A 19792-nucleotide genomic window follows, 5' to 3' on the forward strand; every position below is an offset into this window, starting at 1 on the left:
TTTCAGCAAATCCGTATCAAGCTTAACTACTTTAACCTCCAAATGAGTTGAGAGTCACCACATCATCTACTTCCTAGACCAGGGTGTGGCAGCTGCTACAGAGCACTGTGAGAGCTAAGATTTCCAACAGTGACTGTTAGCCACTCTGTCACACCACTGCCTGCCTACCCAAGCTGCTGCACGGAGGAGAAGGCCTCTGCATGGACACCAACAACAGCAAGGAAGCACGTAGGATTTCTAGCACTCAGATTGCTAGATAGTGTTTGGGAGGAGAGCCAAATAATGACTCTGAATCAGGAGAAGTGAAATAAAAAGAAGGTACGTCCTTACACTGTTAGTGGCACGGAGACAGAGGGGCCTTCTTAAAGGCCTCTCCAACTCTGCCTGTCGCAATTGCCGTGTCCTTACCTTGACTCTAGGTATTCTTTAAGGATTTTTCTTATAGTTAGGTTGAAAGACATTATAATTGTCTTTTCCTATAAACAAAGAAAATACACAATAAAAAAGCAAAATATTTATAGACTTATAAATCATAAATTAGAAAAATCTAAAATTATCATTTAAATAAGCAAACTGTCTTCTCCCCCATACCCATTTCACCTTCTGGAGTTATAATCTCCATTGATCACTTTATCCTACCAATTATCTAAGCAAGAAACAAAGAAAGAAATATCTTACTCTTGAGTCAACTGTATCCAGTCCATCAACATGTGATGTTTAGTTTGTACTCTACGTTTCTTTACGGATTGCCTTCTCTTTACCGCATTGCCTAGCACAGAGCCCATCAGATTGCTCAGCAGAAGTTCTGCACACAAAGACTCATCTGACCACCACATCCCATTTCTTCGAGCTCACCACTTCTCTGCACTCTCCTAATGCTTTAAACACACCTCCATATTATATGTGACTTTCCCAAGTCCATCACAGTCCTCATCTATATAATGGACATTATAAGAGGATTTAAGTCATTGTTGTTGTTTTTTTTTGAGGAAGATTAGCCCTGAGCTAAATGCACCACCTGTCCTCCTCTTTTTGCTGAGGAAGACTGGCCCAGAGCTAACATCTGTGCCCATCTTCCTCTACTTTACATGTGGGATGCCTGCCACAGCATGACTTGACAAGCAGTGCGTAGATCCACACCTGGGATCCGAACCAGTGAACGCCAGGCTGCCAAAGTGGAACGTGCGAACTTAGCCAGGGCACCACCAGGCCAGCGCCAGTCATTGGGTTATTATAAATATTAAATGAGAGTACTTGAAAAGTTCTTATCACTTTGTCTTGTAATTATTTCTTATGTGCTTCAGTCCTCGCAACACTTTGGTTTTTAGTTTGTCAAAAGTGGGAGTTATATTATTTTCATCTTTGTATCCCACGAGGCTGCCTCATTGCCTGACACAGAAAAAGCTCTCGACAAAGGTGCTGAATAAACAGATTAATACTAGTGGTGTGAAGTCTGATCACACTCATAAATAAGTATTGAAAATTCCATAAACCTCTTACTTATAAACATAATTAGACATTGGTCACTTTTTTAAATTTCTGCATTTTTTCTTTCCTTTAAAAAATACCAAAAGGAAACCAACATTTGTTGTAACTGCATAGAATACCACAGATGTCAGGAAATGTCTAAGTTAGAATTGTTATAATAAACTCAAGTTCACCCACATTGTACATAATGTCTATTAAGGTAGCCTTTTTAATAGTGTAGCTAGTAATCACAAAAATTATATATTTGCAGTGTGGGTGAAGTATAGTTATTATGAGGGCTTTACCTCAGGGATCACTGGACTTCTTTTCCTTTTTGGATGGCATTATTTCTGCACATTAGTAAAACATTTCATAAATTTTCAAGTAACTTCTCTAAGAAAAAGCAATTTAAATTTCAGGATAGAGTCTATTGGAGAGAGACAAATGTATTCCTCCACCTCAATCACAGGTGTAGATCTCTCAGGAATATTCAAATCAGTCAAGGAGGGCTCCTTGGCTGAAGAGCTCAAAGCCTGTGCAATGTGCAAAACCTCAGGACTATTGTTAAAATTCCAGGCAAACTAGAAATTATTGAGCCAGAAATGACACAATTGTGTACAGACCTCCAAACCAGTGGTTCTTCCCTAGAGCACTTTTAATCATTTTAGGAGAAAATAGTTTTATTTTAAAAAGCTTAAAACTTGGAGTTGAGCAGAGTGTTAGGGAAAAAGGCTGACAAATTGACCTTGCAAAGTGAACTCCTCACCTGCTAGTGACCACCGCAGGCAAGGCTTCCAGAAAGCTTTTAAGTCTATAAACTGAAAAACCTGGAATCATAGGTACCAGAAATATGCAGTGCCTTAAGTAAAGATCAGTTTTATATGATTGTTATTTTTAGATTTGAATCAGAAAAGCCTCTGTTTTCAAGCAGTTAGGAACTTCAAGAACTGAGATATGAATACTCAGACTGACCATCTTAGTTCAAACATAATAAAAACAGGCTCAGGATCCCAGTAAAAGAGCTGAAGGAATTTTTTTCTTCTGGAACTTGAAATTTTTATTCTAAAGTTTATATGGAAAAATAAACAATAAACAGTATCCAGGAAAACTATGAAAAAGAACAACAGGGGACTATCCCAAATAGACACTAAGACATACTATAAAATATCAATAAGTCAAATGACATCGTACTGAGTATGAATAACCAGGTAGATCAATGGAACAGGGCAAAAATTCTAGAAATAGACTCAAATGCATATTAGAAATAAGAATATGATAAATCAAGCTTTCATACCAATGGGCTGTTAACGCACTTTTTTTTTTTTTTTTTTGAGGAAGATTAGCCCTGAGCTAACATCTGCTGCCAATCCTCCTCTTTTTGCTCAGGAAGACTGGCCCTGAGCTAACATCCTTGCCTGTCTTCCTCTACTTTAAATGTGGGACGCCTACCACAGCATGGCTTGATGAGCAGTGCCATGTCCGCACCCGGGATCCGAACCAGCGAACCCCAGGCCAACGAAGCAGAACGTGTGAACTTAACCACTGCACCACTGGGCCAGCCCCTGCTGATGCACTTTTAATAACTGGTATGGGAACAGCTAGATAGCCACTTGGAGAAAGACAAAGTTGGAATGATACCTCACTACGTACTCTAGGAAAAACTCCAAAAAAGAATAAAAATGTAAATTTATAAAAGAAAACCATATAAAATATGATATGAAAACATGAATGAATTTCCTTATTACCTTCGACTAGGGAAGACCTTCCTAAATATGACGTAAAATCCAAAAGCCATAAGAGAAAATACTAACAAATTAGAACACACGAAATTAAAAACTTATCATGTCAAGAGTGTGGGAAGAAATACCATAAGAAAATTGTAAGACAAATAACAAACCAAGAAAAAACTTGCAACAACTATCATAGACAAAGGCAAATTTTCCTAATATGTAAAGAGCCACTAGAAATTGAGAAAAGACCAAAAATTCTGACAGAACTAGAGGGAAAAGATGTGAACAGAGAGTTCGCAGGGGGGAAAATTGCCCCTTAAACTCATGAAGTGATGCTCAGTTTCACTCATATTAAGAGAAATGTAAACTGTATACCAAGGTACCATTTCTTACTTAGCAACTTGGAAACATTCCAAATTTCATATTGCTGGTGGGAAACAAAATGGTGCTACTCCTGTGCAGGATAATTTGGCCATCTCTAAGAAAATTTCAGATGTATCTTTGACCCAGAAACCCCATTTCCAAGAATTTATCCTACAGCTACACCCACACAAGTATGAAATCACTTATGCACAAGGGTATTCATTGCAACATAATTAGTAAAAGCAAGATTGGAAAAAATCCCGAGTACCAAGCAATAAATAATCAGTTGAATAAACTGACGCAACCACTGAATGCAATAGCATGCAGTTTTTAAAAAGGAAGGTCTCTATGCACTGACGTGAAGCAGTTGCCTGCACACATTCTTAAACAAATGTGTGCAAGTATAGAGGAGTCTAACACGGCACATTTTGTATAAGAAAGAGAGAAAATGTGTTCATATGTGTGTTTGCAAAATGAAACAATGGAAGGATACACAAGAAACTAATAAAATCATTTACCTATTTGCAGAGGGTTACAGAGCAAAATGGAAAAGGATAAGTTTGACATAAAGAAACTAATCAATATAGCTATCCACAAAGGGCAGGGGAATCGGATGGAGGGAGCAAGAATGGAAGCAATACACTGTGTATCTATTTCTATACAATTTTAACTTTTGATTCATGAAAATGAATTATTCAGAAAACTTCAATTATAAAACAATTCCTTAAAATTGAAATTAATTGTCTACTGATAACCTAAAAGCAATGTCAGCTCAGTAGCCAGGAGTACTGGTAGCACTCAGATTTTAATCTCTATTTTCATCCTCTAAAAGACCAAGCTCTTTGGAGAATTATTAATTTCAAAACTTAGATAAAGAAGGCATTATGTAAGCCTGAGACACATTTTTGTGCCAGAAACAAAGAAGCTTTCCAAAATCAGTGGGGTCATATCAAAAGTACACAGGAGCCAGTTTGAAGGTGTCACACTGGTCAAAATTGTGGATAAAATGAGCAGCAAAATGATTTAACAGATTGGTAGTAGAGTGGCTGTGGAAGGGCTCACAGAAAAAGTTGAGTTTTGAGTAAAGACCTGCAAGAGGGACCTAGCATGTGAATTTCTGGGAGAAGAACATTCTAAACCCAGAGAGATAATAGCAAAGGCAAGGCTCTAAACTAGGGGGATGAGCATGGGGTACTGAAAAGCACAAGGTGGCTAGCGTGGCTGAAGTATGATGAGCTAGTGTGGAGAAAAATGAAAGATGCTATCAGAGCAGCAATGGGTCCGGATCACAGTAGGAACATATGGCATCAACTTAATGGCCAACTGACAATGATATATGTTGGTCACTAGAAAGATGGAGGCCTTTGCTATGCAATGACAAAGCACCTTAATAATTGACATCTTCTATTATTTTGAAAGCCAATCAAATATCTTTGAATCTTTGGCTCTAGGTGAGAATGTCAGAAAAATTTTAGAGATGTGTGCTGATTTTTACTGGAGGCAGGTAGCAATATTTCAGAAGAGAGAAATAAGCTCAGGCAAGAATTGGCTGGTTAGAAGCAGTAATAAAAGGGAATAGACATGTGAGGCCTAAAATGCTTGCAAAGCTCACTGCTACCAACTCCAAATACAGGAAATAAGAGCAAAAATCACTTGAACAACAAAGAGCCATTAAGACTCAGCCCTGTGGCAATGATCAGATTAAGGGTGTGGCCTTCCCCCTAAAACTAATGGCTTCACCGTTGGTGCCATTCTGTTGAGAGACCTGGAGGCAAAGAAGCAAAGCCAGCAGGCTTGAGAATTTAGTCCTGGAAGGGTGTGGGGATGTTTACTGACACATTAAACTAATGAAAGCAAATCAATCCAAAGAGTACAAAGTTTGCAAGGGAATTGTGTTGACAAAGAAATGACAAACCTCAACTCTGAATGTTTGGGCCACAAAACAATCCTTGGGATTCCAAAGTTGTGCCAAAATTGGTGTGGGCTACAAAAGCTTTACAGCCCCAGAAGTCATCCCCCTAAATCAACTTCATTTATGGCCATGGAAGATAATAGGCAAGGACAAACCTTCCAGAAAGTGGTCCCAAAGAACTATGAACAAAAGTGTTCCTGCCAGAGAACAGAAGCCAGTCTAATAAGAACTCCATTCACCTAGGGCAGAAGGCTTTGACAATGCCTACTCCTCAAGATGAGGATCAAAGCTGCTCCAGGGAGAGGAGCCCAGGGTGTCCTGGCCTACATACCGATCTATATCATCCTCCAGGAAGTATAGGACCTCCTGACCTGATTCAACCTGATTCGTATCCAAAGTTATAGGACCATCTGATAACCAGACCACACCTGCACTGATACCATTTTAATGACTTTTTTATGTGATCTTTCCTTTGTCTTGTAAAAAAATAACTCACATACCTATGCCTTATAAATTTAGCCCTACCCTCAACACATTGCAGTTCCTCCCTGCCCATGGACCCTGTCCCCATGCCATTCTCTGAATAAAGGAGCACTACTACCAGATCTTGAGAGTCCAAGAAATCTTTCTTTTGACTCCTCAGCTTGCTGAGCCCGCATCATTCAGACATCCATCATTGCTGTGATTTTCTCTTTTCAAAGTGGAAACTTGAATTGTAATTACCTTCTCCCTGCTCCACCATTGTGCGCTGTGTGTGTGCGTGTGCGTGTGTGTGTGTGTGTGTGTGTGTGTGTGTGTGTTGGGGGATGAATTGGAAGGGTAGAGGCCATAAATCTGTCTTTAGTTCACACGTCTCAGGAGCCGTGTGTAGACCTGATGAACAGTGCTACGCAGTGCAGCATCTAGAGATCCTGACCTTTGTAATGGATGCAGTAAATGAATGGGACTTTAGATTATCTCCTTCTGGGGCGATGAATGTGTGGGAGGAAGAACAAAATAGATAGTTGGTGCCCGAAGAAGAGACTAGGTCAGAGACTAGTTACCTATTCTCTAACTCATTTCCTTTCTCCCAAGCACTCTCAACCAGACTACCCTTCCCAGCCTCCCTTGCCTGCTTCACAAAAACCTTTTTCATGATCCTACTCTTTCTCTTTTCCATCTGCCACTGGGACTTTGACCTCCAGGAGAACCTTGGAAGTCAGGTGGGGAAGACTGCAGAATGTCCATCAGCCTGAATCCCTGAATGACGACATGGAGCAGGGCCTCTCTCCTCCCCACCATCTCCAAATTAACTCTCAATAAACAATAAGCCACTAAGCTTTGGGCTTTACATCTATAGAAACTTGTAGATGGTGAGCCAGAAGCTAAAATTTTCAAAGAATGAAGGGATATGTCTGTGGGAAAGGGACAGTAGATAACTACACTTAGTTCAAGTAGTAAATGGTTTAATCTGAGGACCTGTGATTCAGGATAGAGGGGAATATGGATGAGGAAGAAAGAAAGGTCTGGAAGTATTGGTGATGATCTAGGAAGACACCTTCCCAACCTCCAGGCCCAGTGATATGAGGAGTATGGACAAGAAAGTGTCTATCCTTGGAGAGGGCCAAAACAGAAGCAAGATCACCAAGGAATAGTACAGTTTTAATAAGAGCAAGAATGCGAGGGGAATGTTCATAGAAGAGGTGGGAGGCTTCAAAAAATGGCCAGCCCTGTGGCCGAGTGGTTAAGTTCACATGCTCCACTTCAGCGGCCTGGGGTTTCCCTGGTTCGGATCCTGGGAGTGGACATGGCATTGCTCATCAGGCCACACCAAGGCGGCATCCCACATGCCACAACTAGAAGAACCCACAACTAAAGTATACAACTAAGTACTGGGGGGATTTGGGGAGAAAAACCAGAAAAAAAAAAAAGATTGGCAACAATGTTAGCTCAGGTGTCAATCTTTAAAAAAAAAAAAAAGGGAAGAAATCAGAAAAGGCAATATACAAAGTCATATGGGAATTAGAATCTAGTGGATGAGGGACGACCCTTGAATTCTTGCTTTTTGTGGTGACCGACACGAACAGAGATGAAAAGGCTAAATGTCATTTAGCCCAATGATCCCAAGGCAGAGAGGCTGTGATTGCTACAGAAGCTGCAAGTATTGAGGGTCAGTTCTTGCCAGTGGCTCCTGCTGATGGAGGCCCAGATTCCTACCAAGTGTGTTCTTACTTCAAAGTGCAGGCAGTGTCCTGCCCCTGCAATGATGGCCTGTAGAGGGGTGGTCTTACTTTAGGTCTTGCAGAGGGTTCATTCTACTCCAAACCATCAGGCACTCTCTTGTTTCTTGTCCTATCACACACTCTAGTTCTAGTCTGCAAATTTTATCTTGCATATTTAACTTGCATATTTTTCTTTGCATGTTGTAAAGTTAATGATTTACCCTCCTTTCAAAGAATAAAATGATTTCAGAATGCTTTAACCCCTATCACCTCATTTGCAATTATATACCATTGTTATCCAGTATTTTCTTCCTTATTGATTAAGAAGTCACTGTCCTATCCTCAAACAGCCAACGTTTGTCTAGACTTACCCTCTTGTGTACCATTTTCTTTGTTCAGCATTGCTTTCTGCATCTCAGACCTTTCTTCTGGGATCTTTCATTCTTCCTAAGTACATCTTTTAGAAGGTTTTAGCAAGGAGTCTGTTGGACTGTCAGAATTTGTTCATTTGTTTATTCTTTGTTTTGTTAAAAATATCTTTGACACATTTCTTAAAACATTTTTCTAGCTGCACAATTCTAGATGGATAGTTACTTTCTTTCACAACTTTGAATATATTATTCTGTTATATTCCATTGCTGCTGTTGAGAAGTCAGCTAATTGTTATTCTATTGTATTTTTAAATTTTATTTATTACTTAAGCAATATTCATCTAGCATTTGCCACATGCTAGACTCTGTTCTAAGCACTTAACAAGTATTAGCTTATTTAATTCTTATAACAACCCTATGAGTATAGGGTAGGTACTGTAATTGCTATTCTTATTTTATAAATTAATTATTTAAAGCACAGAGAGTTTACCCTTCTGCTTCTATAGTTCAGTTGGTGAGGGTCTGAGCTCGTATTTGAACAGAGGATGTCTGACTCCAGATTTCCTGTTCTTAGGTGTTACTCAATGACATCTTTCTCTCTTTTCTTTCTGTCTGAAAAAAATCTGTGGGTTTAACAAGACTTGTGGTAAAGATATTTTTAACAAACTAAAAAATAATAACAAAAACAAAAAATAAAAATATTTTTGAGAAAAAAATCTCTTTGTCTTTGGTATTCTGCCTTTTGATGAGACTAGGTATACATTTTTTGTTTCTTTCATCATTTTTATTTAACACTTGTTGGGCTTTCTGAATCTGTGGTTTGATATATTTCCTCAATTCTGAAAATTCTTTCAGCTATTTTGAAAGAAAGTTGCTTCTCATTCATTTTTCTAATTGTTCCTTCAAGAATTTTGGTTAGATATATGTTGTTTTCTTGCTTTGTCTCTTTATAGTTCTTTCGTATGATTTCTTTCTCTTTCTGTACCATATTCTGGATACTTTCTTCAGTTAGGTCTTCCAGTTGGTTATTTATCTTTAGCTGTGTCAAATCTGCTGTTTAGTCATTCCAATGAATTTCTAATTTAAATTATTTCATTTTCATTTTTAAAAATTTTATCTGATTCATTTTTAAATATGACTACTTAAATTTTGTATTCTTCTGTTCCTTAATTATACTTTTAATTTCCTCCTTTATTTATTCAAACATAGTGAACATACTTTATATCCTGTAGTTTTTATGTGTACTATCTCAATGCTTGCAAATCTGATTCTGAGCTTTATCGTTTCCACGCCTCTTAATTTTTCTTGTTGATTAGTGGCTTTTTTAATGGTGATATAATGTGCTGTTGAACCATATCTCGGAGAATTCTTTGAAGCCTGGGTTTAGAATTTATCATCTCCAGAGAGGGTCAGCATTGGCTTCCGGCAGAGATTTGGGAATACTGTCAGTCTAGAACGACTTTACATAATGTTTTCAAGTTCTAGTTTTTTGGTTTTGTGTGTTTTTTTTTTCCATGAGAGTCATACAGTCAGCATGAATTCTGACTTCCAACCTGAATGAATGCAGAACTGGGATTACAAATTCTCAAGGGAGCTGTTTTCCTTATTCTGTTCTATGCAGAGCTAAGGTGTATCTCCTTATTTTCTACCTCCGCGGCCCTGGCTTTTTGTTTTTGTTTCCATTTACCTTTGTTGTGAGGGAGTTACATCAATCATGGAAGATGCTGCCTTTTGGATTACTTGGTTTTATGTGGAGGTCTCTTATTTAACCTGCAGTCTTGCTTTGACCTCATGCTTTATGTCCATCTCTCACATGTGACCCATTATAACTCAGATTCTGGGCTTTAAAAAATGGACATATCGTTTGAGGAGAAACTTCCTTATAAATTCCCTTTTCTTCCATGTCAGTTATGCATTAAAGATTTTCTTTACTAATCCACCAGCATTCCCATTTGTGCTATGCATAGAAGTCTCAATAATTGTTCATCATGATTTAATGTTATTTGAATGTCAGCATCATCAACATTCAGCAGCAATAAGAATTCAGTGGGTTCTTATGTACTAGACCCTTTGCTAGACACTGGGAGATACAAAAGTAAACCAAGCCAGACCAGAACAGCGTTCTGACCTCATGGAACTTATAGCACTGCTAGGAAAAAAGCCATTAAAAAAATAATAATTAAACCAAAGTGTGATCAATGTGGCTTTATGACATTTGCATTTTGCATGACCTTAAAGGACTAGTCCATATCACTGATCAAACGGCCTTCATGTTAAGTAAATATGTAGATGTAAGTACCCTAGGAGTTATCTGAAACCATCTGCACATAGTGAATGCAGCAAATATCAGTGAGACGAGAACGGTTGGCCAGGTACCCTCTAAGAAATCCTGATACATAACTTTTTTTTTTTTTTTGAGGAAGATTAGTCCTGAGCTAACATTTGCCACTAATCTTCCTCTTTTTGCTGAGGAAGACTGGCCCTGAGCCAACATACGTGCCCATCTTCCTCTACTTTATATGTGGGACGCCTGCCACAGCATGGCTTGATGAGCGGTACACAGGCCGGCACCCAGGAGCCGAACCAGTGAACCCCGGTCGACCAAACAGGAATTTGCGAACTTAACTGCTGTGCCAAGGGGCTAGCCCCCTATACATAACTTAAAAAGAAAGAATGCTGGGGCCAGCCCCATGACCGAGTGGTTAAGTTTGCGTGCTCTGCTGTGGCGGCCCAGGGTTTCGCTGGTTCAAATCCTGGGCGCAGACATGGCACCGATCGTCAGGCAACGTTGAGGCGGTGTCCCACATGCCACAACTAGAAGGACCTGCAACTAAGATATACAACTATGTACCAGGGGGGTTTGGGGGAGATAAAGCAGAAAAAAAGAAAAAAAAGAATGTTGCCTAGGGGAAGTGAAAGCATTAAAAGCAAGAGAAAGGCAAAACATTTTCTTTATTGGAGCTATTTGAGATGGTTCAATGTGACAATCGTGAAACAGGAGGAGAGGCATCACCAAAGGGCACCAGAAATGGGGAGAGAAGAGAGGCCCCAAGCCAGATGACGCTAATTATCAGTGTGGAATATATGTCACCTGTTTAGTGCCAATAAGGAAAGAAACAACATCATAAAGAGCCTGTAAAGGAATCTTGAGGAATTGTAGTTGAAACTCCCCTGGCAACCGCTTCAATCCAAAAGCTGGAGTCACCAGATGTCCACTTTCTAAAGGGAGAAATCTGTGTGAGTCGAGCCCCAGGGATTTCCCACCACTGATCCGTGAACGTAGTCGATACAATTCTATCAAAGGACTCTTGAACATCCAGGGTGTCTCCATTTTTTTTTTACTTTCTTTCCCCAAATAATTTTTAATACATAATATCAATATTTTATCAAGCACTTTTTTTTAAAGGTATTGTTAGTTTGTTGCAAAGAGAAATCTAAAGGAATTTTGCATCTTTTTCTATCCTGCTTTGTGGTGATTCTGCTGCCTTTCAGATCATTTTGGAGACAGAAGTGAAAGAAAATGCGCAGAATCTTTAAGAAACTGAAAAGTAACGCTATATAGCGGGATACGGATTTGAAAGGGGAACAGATACGTTGTGACACAAGAAGTACTCCCATTTTAAAAACTATTACTAAACATTTGCTGAATTCCAAAAGCATTCTAAGTACCATGTATACTTTTTGATAACATTGTTTACAAAAGATGAAAAGAAAAAAAGGCAAATCCGTGAAGATAAGGAACACATGAGTTGCTTAGGGCAAGTTTAGGAAACTGTGGCTGCAATGAGATCATTACTTGAAAAACATCGTTTACATTGAATACATAATACTAAAAGACAACATTGTCTAGTAGAATAAAGATAATAGAGTTGGGATAAATTTCTGAATCACGCTATATTTAAAAGCTCTCAATTTAAAAGATTTCAGAATTTGAAGCTATCTTAGAAATGATCTACTTCTATTCTCCTCCTTTTATTTTACAAATGAAAACAATCTCATTAACTGACTTTCCACGGGTGGCATTGAAATTTTGTAGCAAAGAATGTTTTTATATGCCAGCAGCTCACCCAAACCTCAAGAGGCTAGAATGTGGGAGAGATATGTGGCTGCCCTATAGAAAAGAAAAAGTTCTCTTCTTGATCAAGAGTTTGGGGGCTGGCCCCGTGGCCGAGTGGTTAAGTTCGCACGCTCCGCTGCAGGCGGCCCAGTGTTTCGTTGGTTCGAATCCTGGGTGCGGACATGGCACTGCTCAACAGACCACGCTGAGGCAGCGTCCCACATGCCACAACTAGAAGGACTCACAACAAAGAATATACAACTATGTACCGGGGGGCTCTGGGGAGAAAAAGGGAAAAAATAAAATCTTTAAAAAAAAAAAAAAAAAGAGTTTGTACTGACGCAAACATGGACTAAAACAGGCACTGGTTTGGGGAACTTAAGCTGACTGACAGAATGTTAGTGCCAAAAAGGAACTAAGACAGCAGTTTCAAACCCACGTTTAATCATCTGTCAGTGCAAATGCAACTATTCGAGGCCACAGGGGTTGAATTCCAACTGGATATGCAGTAAGGTATATGGAAATAGAAAAAAAGATTTTAGGAAAAAAAGAGGACATGCTTATAGACTCCACACTCGTGAGCTTCGTTTCTTGCCAAGAACATGCCTTCCAACAATAGGATAGGGCTTGTGATGCTTGCCTTCACGGCGATCACTTGGAATTAACTTATCAGCTGAGCCAACAAGAGGACTTAGATCAAACAAATTTTGATTTAGCAGTCATTGGATAGCTGAACTGCATCCAAAATGACACGATTATCTTTGTTTGCCAAGCTATCATTGAAGAAATTAAAATGAGATTAAGAGCATGCATTAGTAATCATTTTCTTAATGAAAGAAATAACAAAACTATAAATATCATATCTGTGATCCATGGTGTGGATTTAAATCATGGGTCCTATCAAAAACCCAGAGAAAACCTTTCCAATTTCTGTCATTGAACTTCTTCTTTATCAGGCCACCTGAAAGGAATAAAATGGGTGAAAAAATGTTCTAATTTTCTTCTTCTTTCCTTTTATCTATGACGTGGATTTCCCGGTTGAAAAAGCTGAGATCTCTATTAGTTAAAAAGCAGTAAGTTTTGAAAAACAAGATTCATGCTTGAAAATAAAAAGAGAGATCTTGATTTGTGATTGACTGATTACTGAATAGATTTCCTGAGTTACAAAGAATAATTACAGAGAAACAAATCTGAAACAGCCATTGTGGAGCCCATCATTTGAATCTTGAATGCTTTACCAAAAATGTATTATTTTTATGACCTAAAGTCACCAAATATCTGTTATATTAACAGGAAAGGTATTTATTTGAGGATTATGCTTCATTATTCTTAATAATAGGGAAGGCAGCCCATCACAAATAAAAGAAACAAAATCAAAACCATATGTTGGTCATTTGTCTCTACAATTATGTCAAGATCTAAAATTATTCTGCTCTCTTTCTTTTGGCCTCCTACTAGCCATTCCTAGAAGTCATGACGTGCCTAGCCATGTTAGAGTGGTGCTGGCAACGGTTTGCTATATGCCCATGATATCAAAGGCTCATAACACTGAAGAGGAATGACAACCCAAAGGGTAGTTTGAGTTCAATGAGTGCACAGCTGGTTTAAAATGTGGAGCAATGTTGGTAGCTCTTAGGAGAGCCACGGGCGTGCTCCTCTGTCACAGTTGTTCCTAGGCCAAATCTTACCAAGACAGTAAATATGCCCACATCAGCTGAAGGCTACCCTACCTTTGCCCCAAACAAATCTGACAGGAGACAGTCTCAGACTGTTTCCTAGACAGTGTTTGGGTGACACAGCCATGACTGCTATGCATCAGTTTGTTTCCTAAATCTCCTTTGCTCCCGCCTCAATCCTACTTGAAAGTTCCATAGTCTTACCCCACTTGGTAGACCAGTTTCCCTCCATTTTCGTTTTTGTCCAGAGGTTGACCCTGAATTGAATTAACCCTGAGATAACCTTATGGGGGGGGCTTACATTGTGTGTCTTAAAAATGTGCATTCATTACCAATATTTGAAATCAGATGATTTTGGATAGTCTCAAAGTATCTCCCCCTCCCCCTGCAAACAATATTTATTAATTAGAAAGGGAAAAGTAATAACTTTACAGTGGAGAAATCTAGCAAATACCACCTTATCCAAGTAATCAACGTTTACATCACTGGTAAAAAGATATGTCAGCATAATATCAGAGCTTACCGTCTGGCAGCCAATCAAGGGCCAGCTCTGAAGATAGGCCTTTCTCTGGAATGTGAAAGATTTGAGCAACTCAGGCCTGATGACTTAACTCTTTCCTACTTAGCGGAAAAACTGATCATATCCAAATAAATCTGTAATTTATAGTATTGTACCAATGTCAATTTTTCAGTTAATAATTATACTATAGTAGTACAATATGTTAAAATCAGGGGAATCTGGGTGTAATGGGTTGAACAGTGACCTTCAAAAAAGATATGTCTGAGTCCTATCTCCTATTACTTATAAATGTGACCTTACTTGGAAATAGAGTCTTTGCATAGAGTTGGCCACACAATTCTCTCAGGGCACAGGGCAAGTTCCAGAAAATATCTCAGCAACACCCCAAGTTGCCCTAGCATCTGTCCTCCCAGTGGGAGGTTCTGTCACGAGGACCCCTCCTGCCTCTTCCTGTGCTGCCTCCAGTTTCTGAGAATTGACTGACATGCCTCAAACACGAGTCTTGAAATATGTCATTGCACAAGTCTACCTCAAACATATTCTGAATTTGTCCATTTCCCTTTATATCAATCTATTTTCATTCCTGTTGCTGTCTAGTTGATTCTTTTCATATTCTCAGGTCAAATTCCTGAGAGACAGAGTATCTGATAGGTCTGGATAATTACTACCGTCTCTAGTTGGACGGGACTTTTCATGCTTGACAAAGTAACAGGCTTCTGCCCTATCTATGGATCGGCAGCCCTTAGGTCAGATGCTCACCCCTGGTCCTATTAGCTGTGGTCAGCTGGGAAGGGTCTCAGGGTTCAGAATGTAGCTGGTTTTGGCGGTGTTCTCAGCAAGGGCTGTGGGCACATTCCATGTGATTGACATGTCTGGTACAAAAATTACTTTCTACCAAGTCTCCTGTTTGCATTATTTCTAATCATATAAAGTATTTAAGTAAATGACATGAAGATTTTATAAATATATTCTGTGGTTCGCAGAGTTTTCCTTTCTTACGTCTTTTTGCTCATTAATTCTTTGATGCGATTTCTCCTGTAGTTTTACATGTAATATTATATTCTCAATGGAGCATTGTAATAGAGCTATAAAGAATGAGAAATAACAGTGGAGAACTATTAATCCCTTATCCCAGAATGTGAGAATAGCATCTTAATCCCATATCTCAGAGGGTGAGAATAGATATGGGAGGGAAGTTCTGTTTTAGGTAAAACGACACTGACAGTCTCATAAATTCAACTGTCTGCTTGTGTTTGCTCTCTTGGCAGAGCCAGAGTGTAATAATTGAAACCTTTTATTCTTCAAACAAAACCTATATTTTCAGAAAAACTTGGACAGAGATTTTGTTTTACCTTGGATAGTTTATACATTCTTTTAATTTTTCTTCTTCTTTTTCCTCTGCAAATAGAATACCATAGATTAAGTTTCCATAGTCAGTTAGGCAAACATATAAAATTTAAACCAACCTTACATTTCTAAAAGATTTATCTTAAAAATCGCTACCATTATTAACCCACTAAATAATCCAGACTTTTTTTTAAGTAAGGGTCCCAGCTGTGATTTTATTTCTTAGTTGCTACCCTGAAATTCGTGAAGACCTATCTCGAATTTCAGAATTTCATTCACCCATAAAACAGAGGTTCTGAGTGACTTGTCTCCCGAAATCAGTTACTGAACTAATATACTTTATTGACTTTCTTGTTCAAATTCCTCTGCCAATGTAGGAGTGTCCTGCTTTGGGGGTTGTCTCTCTATCCCATCCTCTTTATTTTCTGGGACTCTTTAGAGCTTACTCATTCTTTTTTTTTTTTTTTTATTGGGCTTGAATTTCTACGGGTTGGAGTCTGGGTGCTTTACCATGGAGATAGTAATAAGAATTTCATCTTTAAAACTTCCTATTGTTGTTTAACTTTACAAATATAAGGTAAGATCCACTTGTTCATTCAGTTACATTCCAGTGAGGGTAGGGTCAGATGAGGAAACAGTTCACGGTGCTGGAGAATAATTGAATGTTTTATTAGTGCTCTTATTCATTACCACAAGCATATGTCATAAGTGAATTTTAAAAATACATGTTTTAAAGTTAGAAAAATGCTAGGATAGGTAGCTTGTTGCAACTCTGAGACATAATTGTCTGAAATTAGTCAAGAAAAAAATAATTTCCACAGAGTTAAATTAAGTCACATCAAACGATGCTGCATCCTACCATCTATGCTCTTATGCTGGTGACCATCCCAGCATCTACCTTCCTCTAAAAGGGCAGCAGAACACAGCAACGTGTCCATATGACTAGTTAGAGGCACGAAACTATAGACTTGGAAAGAAATGGTCTCAAATATAAGTCATTCGTAAATGACATCATAATTGAGATAGTGCACCTATGAGAACATAAAGAATCTAGTCAGGAGAGGTAACAAGCCTTCACTGAAAGATATGTGTTTCATCTGCTATTCAAAACAAAAGGTAGAAAATTAATTTAATATAGTCTGTAAATGTATGTTTCCTTTCTTTTAGTGGTTATATTATGACCAGCAACAAATTCCATGAAATCTTTTATAGGAGGTAGGGGGCAGGGTAAACATCTGGATTCCCTCTGTATCATCAAAAGGCCCTGGGTGTGGGCTCTTAGGAACTTATTTATCCATTTTTTCGGTGAACCATGAGATTAGAGAGAGGGAGGTGAAAAAAGGGTGAGAAAAATTACTCTGATTTGATTAAAAGTTCTTTCTGGTAAGAATGAATAATTATGATCAAGTAAAAAGAAGTGTACAAGGAAGCAATATTAGAATACTGTGGAAAGACCGTTAACAATCTTTAGTTCTTCAATCATAAAATGAAATTGCCTCTTGGCCTTTATTTCTTTGGGTGCATACATGAATCAGAATAGAAAACAAGAATCATTGTATTTACAAAGAATTGGGATTCCCCACACTGCCCTCCCACCCCGTTTGTTCCTAACTATTCCTCATCGGACCTGAAAAAAGAAGGCAAAGGAAAGATGACTTGTTTTAAATTGTAGAGAATTAATTATATCATGTTCCCTTACTTACGACCCAGCTGAACTTTAATTATTCACTTCTGCAAGTCTCATAGTTGGCATGTAGAATAATACATTACAGACAGAGGGGAACATTTCCCAGGAGTCTCCTGGTCTAAGTTTGCACTATGTAATTTAGCTTCAATTAACTTCAGGGGGCTCACGGAATAGAAGAGGCAAGCTCTGTAATTTCCAGCGCAGTTTCAAAATAAAGATCACATTCAGAAAACCTTTTTTGTCTAATAGTTTTGCCTCCTCCTAAGAATACCAAGCTGGTCCTGGTCATTTTTCGTTGTTTCCTCCATAACAATATTAAGAGTATGTGAGGCCTAAGGAGGAGTCCACCTTGCTGTCCCTGTGCTGACTTGACAGGGACAATAGAAACAACTTCAGTGATGGCAACTCAGAATTATGGGTGAATGCAGACTGGAAGCAGGTGAAAATCTTTTATAGTTTAACTCTTCCAATGAGAAGTATGCTGTAAGCTTCTGCCATTTTAGATATAGTAGAAATATGTTATTACATTTTAATCAAAGTCTCTTTAGGATCTATAATTCAGACCTGAACACTAGACAAATATAACAACAGTACTAGTTATCACTTACTGAGTGTGTCCTCTGTGCTATAGGAATTGTATTAGGCACTTTACAGGGCTCTCACAACTCTACAATCTATGCATTTTTGTCTCTTTACAGAGGACATCGAGGTTGAGGAATGAAGGAAATATGCCAAGATCACCAAGCTTGTAACAGCGCTGAGGCCCATGTCTGCTTCACACAAATGTTGAACTGGTTGTCTGTTCTTGCTTCAAAAAGCATTAGCATATGACATCAATAACCAAATAAGAGTAATTTACATTGGTGGTTAAGCCAATCTTGATGAAGCTGGGGGTAGAATTTCCATTCACTTTCAAACCATGTGGAATAATACGACCTTTATTTTCCTAATATAGTCCTTGCAGGAGATTAGATTATATCCTTATTACTAGAGGTTAAACCTGCTTTTAGGAAAGATGCAATTCACTCTTGAAAAACTCTAAAGCATAGCAGGGAAACTTAAGCTTTGCTTTCAAAGACCCATTAAACTATGCATATAAAATTTAGGTTTCAATATTTGACATCCTTCTCTTTCCAATCTATCCCAGAAACGCTCCTTTACCTTAACCCCTCACCCCACCTCACCATACTTTAGAAACAGCTTAGGCTTTTAGGCAAATTAAATTCCCTTTAGACTATGCAAAACTTTCATTATTTTACCTAGACCATTTTCTGTCCATAACAAGAATAAAACAGCAGGAATTTAATTCCTGTTCAGTCTGGCCCACGTCCAGGTTGGTGATATTTTCCTCCTCTCCTTTTCATTGTTGTTAAATGCAGTAGGCTCTTACAGAGCCAGACTTTGGCAGGACAGCACCAATTCCAATCTGAAACAGCTGCAGAAACGTTAGGAAAATTCTATTTCTCATGATTAATAGCAAATTTCTGAAAGGACAAAAGATTAGCCAACAAATCCATGGGATTTCTTTGGATCCCCCAAATTCAACATTATCAGAATTCTGTATTTTCTCCTAATAGTCTTCTAGGTGTATGTGTTATAAACAAAACGCAGCAATAAATTATGTTCTCTTGTAACTTATGTTAAACCTTTTTATGAGTTATTTATAATTTCTAAAGCTATAGATGATAGGGTTTTGACTTCTACTGGTGAAAATGTATCCCAAATTTTGTAGAGAAACTCTCAATGGCTAGAACCTCAATAGTCTATCATCCTTGAAATGAGCCATTTGTTTCAGTCTGTCATTCTGCAAAAGAATCAAGAGGAATCTAGTAGTATTAACTCTTCAAGTAAGAAGAGAATATACTCTATTTCCATATTAATTCACCAAATTTGCAGAGCAGTCTTTCCAGTGACATGCCTATACTTTGATTACTAACAGATAACGATATTATGCAAAACAATTAACATTTAGATATGTTGTAGTACTGAGACACCACTAAAATACGCAGAGATCTTTTTTAACCTTATTCAGTAAAGGAGTTTTATTGAGCAGAGATTGTGCAAGAACCTCGTGCTTCTAAATTAATATATGTGGAATCTGAGACTTAAGAGAGTTTGAATAACTTATCCAAGGACACAGAGGCACTACAAGTAATGGACCTAGGATTTAAACCCTGTTCTGTCTGATTCCAAATCCATGCTTTTAATGTCTGAGTCAAGGCATGGACATAACTCTCTATAACAGGAGGCAGAAAATAAACATCTCAAGAGAGGCATGCAAATCAGAGAAGGAAAAAGTCACATTAAATTGGAAAGTATAATAGACATAGTAGGTCATGAGCTGGACTACGTAGAATGGAGAGGATTATGAAGTTATGAGAGGAGTCTGTGTATGGGGCAATCCAAAGGAATGGCATAAAAAAATGCATAACAGGAAAATGCATATGCGTTGGACATGCTT

General features: G+C 38.3%; 2 long non-coding RNA genes across 2 annotated transcripts in view; both read left to right on the plus strand.

The window, feature by feature from the left end:
• LOC138917298 (uncharacterized) overlaps positions 1 to 6077 on the plus strand; it is a 49188-nt gene extending 43111 nt beyond the window's left edge. Inside the window, exon 3 of the long non-coding RNA XR_011425085.1 lies at positions 2806 to 6077. This is a non-coding gene — a long non-coding RNA (uncharacterized lncRNA). The remainder of the gene's footprint in view (positions 1 to 2805) is intronic.
• A 10580-nt stretch (positions 6078 to 16657) lies between these two features.
• On the plus strand, positions 16658 to 18965 carry LOC138917563 (uncharacterized). The gene is made up of 2 exons (XR_011425746.1): positions 16658 to 16760; positions 18030 to 18965. It is a non-coding gene; the product is annotated as an uncharacterized lncRNA (long non-coding RNA).
• Positions 18966 to 19792: the final 827 nt, after the last annotated feature.

This window comes from Equus caballus, chromosome 14 (assembly GCF_041296265.1).
Source record: "Equus caballus isolate H_3958 breed thoroughbred chromosome 14, TB-T2T, whole genome shotgun sequence".
Classification (NCBI taxonomy): Eukaryota; Metazoa; Chordata; class Mammalia; order Perissodactyla; family Equidae; genus Equus; species Equus caballus.